Source organism: Diadema antillarum, unplaced genomic scaffold (genome assembly GCF_040938485.1).
Source record: "Diadema antillarum isolate AM-2024a unplaced genomic scaffold, OU_Dant_1.0 scf00000150, whole genome shotgun sequence".
NCBI classification, from domain to species: domain Eukaryota; kingdom Metazoa; phylum Echinodermata; class Echinoidea; order Diadematoida; family Diadematidae; genus Diadema; species Diadema antillarum.
In genome coordinates this window covers 1,904,874-1,908,411 of record NW_027271039.1, presented here as the reverse complement: position 1 = coordinate 1,908,411, position 3,538 = coordinate 1,904,874, and positions in this window count along the sequence as shown.

Sequence of the window (3,538 nt, the reverse complement as noted above, 5' to 3'; positions counted from 1 at the left end):
ATCCTCTGATGAAATGAATTGTGACAGAACTGCAGAATGAAAAGCTACCTGCAAAACCCCTCCATTGATGATTCCTCAAGTACAAGAGTCAGTACACACTGAATTCAAGAGTCTGTCTACACAGGGATTTGTGTCGGCTCACAAGAATGGATGAAAAGCTGCTTGGTAGTCTCCTCCATTGATGGTTGCTCAAGTACAAGAGTAAGTACACACTGAATACAAGAGTCTGTCTACACAAGGATCAGTCTCCACTAAAGCAAAGCATGCAGAATAGGTACCTGCACCCGTGTACAAAATGGTGGCACAGGGTAGTAGAATGGCACTGAAATAAAATATGAGAAAATATAGCAAATCTTACACCAAGGATGCACCAAAATTGTCTAGGAAAACCCTGATGACAACAAAAATAGAGTGTTACATATCAAATACCAAACAATCAACATAAAACACTTTACAAAAGGAAATATTGCAGAGCCCAATTTGAGTGGGGCTACCTACACCAGGCGCACACCAAAAAACAAAACAAAACAAACAAACAAACAAACAATGAATAATAAATGGGGGAGGGGCAGAAAACCAAATCAAACAACATAAAACAAAACTTGATGATAACACGAACAAAATGACAATGTTATTGTGGTTAATTCACACAAGAATTCCATGTTCTGTATAAAGCTGAAATACAAAAATTTTCGGCTCCCTCGCTGCGCTGGCTCGCCAAAATTTGTATTAAAAAAGAAGATAAGAACAAAACGTGATGATGACGCGGACAAAATGACAATATTATAATTATTGTGTTCACATATGTCATCGTTAGAAGGCAAAAAAAATCAAATAAGATATATAAGAACAAAACGTAATGATGACGCGGAAACATACAGATTTTGGATCACTCGCGCGTACTAATTAAGAGTGTTTTTTTTTTTCAAGTCCTCAGTTTGTGGGTATATAAATCGTTATCTATAAGGCCGTCACTATATCTTGATTAGAATTGTAAGGTTTGATAAGCAAAAGTTGACAAGAATTCCATGTTTTGTAAGCTGAAATACAAAAAAAAATTCGGCTCCCTCGCTGCGCTCGCTCGCCAAAATTTATTCTAAAAGAAAATAAGAACAAAACGTGACGATGACGCGGAAATATACATATTTCGGCTCACTCGCCCGTACTAACTAGAGTATTTTCTCAAGTCCTCACTTTGTAGGTATCGTTATCTATAAGGCCATCACTATATCTTGATTAGAATTGTAAGATTTGATAAGCAAAAGATGACAAGAATTCCATGTTTTGTAAGCTATTATACCAACATTTTCGGCTCGCTCGCCGAAATTTATCAAAATTTATAACACTTAAATCACCCTCAAAAGACCACTTTTAAGTGCTTGAAAAAGCATATCATGTGGACTTTTTTAAAGTCCCTACCGGATTGGGGTTGGGGTTGAACACTTTTTCAGAAATTAGGGTGGCAATTTTCGCGCTTGCCCCGGGCGCCGTTTTCCCTAGGTTAGCCACTGCTTCTCATCACACAACTGACTTTGGAATTCATTTTCACCATGATACATCTCATCTCTATGCTCAGCCCAGTAAACCTTCCTATATCTGGTCTCTGCTCCACAAAATTCAAAATGTCATGGGGATATACATCATTATTTATGTAAGCAGGTGCCTGCTTATTGGTCAGACGCCCGAACTTAGTGAAGGATTGTGAGACTGTCAATGACTTCGAAAGAAAACTTAAAAGGCACATTTTGGACTAATTCCTTTTATTAAAGATAAACATGTAATGACAAATTATGTGTACATTAATTTTAATCAGAAGCGAGTAGCTTGAGCACCTTGAGTAGTTATTTTGCGCGTTATAAATGAGTAATAATACACTATGTATGAACTCTTCTCAGTATAATCTACGTATAATAAGCTTAATAGGTTCTTCAGATGACCATTTCTGCAGCTAGGCCTAGCAGACAGTAAAATGTATCATGAACGCGATTAGCAACTTCAGTTTCTCCGAAAGTAACAGCATAGATTCGTTCAGCTACGGCGGAGAAGAGGACGTACAATAACAACGTGGAATGGCAAGGATCAGATACAATACAATGGTCTAATTCTATGTAGCCTACTCAATTCATATGGAATTTCTAAATTGTATATATACTGTTAAACTTGCGTTATATAGGTCCTACTGTTCTTCCTAGGACAGTAGACCAAAATAAACTTGCCACATTACAATGATCACATGTGAGCTGGACAGAAGTAGCGCCATTCTCCAATAACTATGACCATCTGTTTTGAAACTGAGTCTATTTGATGAATGATAAATGCTAATCAGTCGTCATTGCCATACTATAGACGATTTATGATTTTGGAAGACCGTCAGGGTACTCTCTATGAATTAAAAAAAAAAAAATGTGTTTGCAATCACTGGCATTCGACAGATTGTCATACAAAATTGAGTATTTCCTCTAGAGAGAAACTTTACAATGAATATTGCACGTTGAATCAGATCTCAAAATTATGACTGCAAGGACCAGGGATCCAAGCGGACACGGTTGTACGACTCTTTGAAAATTACTTTCATCTGAGGATATTGGTTTAATGAAATAAAAATCCAGACGCAGAGTTGCAGGAGAGATAATGTTTTGACTCATATATTGCACGCATGTAAGTGCAAAATCTATCATATTGCCGTTCAACAACGATAGTATCGTGTTTCATACAGTTACTGTAGCTGTAAAACATGTATGTCAATCCCAATTTAAAAATCACAAATGCACCGTCCGTTCAGGCTACGTGCGAGCTTCCCGAGATAATTAAGCGTGTAATCTCAGTGAGCCACACTGTTTTCATAGCAGAGGTTGTATAAACCTTGCTTTTTGATGTTATGTAGTCTTTTTGTCCACGAGGAGACTGCAAAATACAAGCTTAGCTTGTTAGCATGTCTCCTCCATTTCCTGCAACTTTAGTTTCAATTCAATTTTCATTGTTTACTTTGCTTTTGTGATGCGTAGTATTGTCAACTTCACGTATTTTTCTTTGTTACTACATTGCATTGATGTTGTGTTATTTTGTGTGTGAAAATGTTGTTGGAAATGAAATAAATGAAATGAAATGAAAATGAAATGAAATAAAAAAAATAATAAAATAAAAAGGATGATGAGAGAGAACCGGAGGAAGAATATCCCATCATTCGTTGTAAAAACTGGTGAGGATGGCTTATAAAAAGAAAGATTTCATGGCTTTAAAAAAATGTAGGCTCCAGAAATAAAGATAACATGATCATAAATTTCGAGCAAAATAGCGTAACACATTTTATATCAAGGACTGTTTCATTGTGATATAGTAATTCTTAGTGATAAGTTTTGAGTAGCACTGCCTGATACTAATTTTGCTTATCTTATTAAATCTTTGTGAATTTGGATTATCTTGGGACCTGTTCCCATCTCAACATTAATTTTGTCATGCAGTAAATGTACCAACGTGTGCTAGCACTATTATATCACTCGATCCACCGGTACCCGCGATGTAGAAAAACGAAATCAAA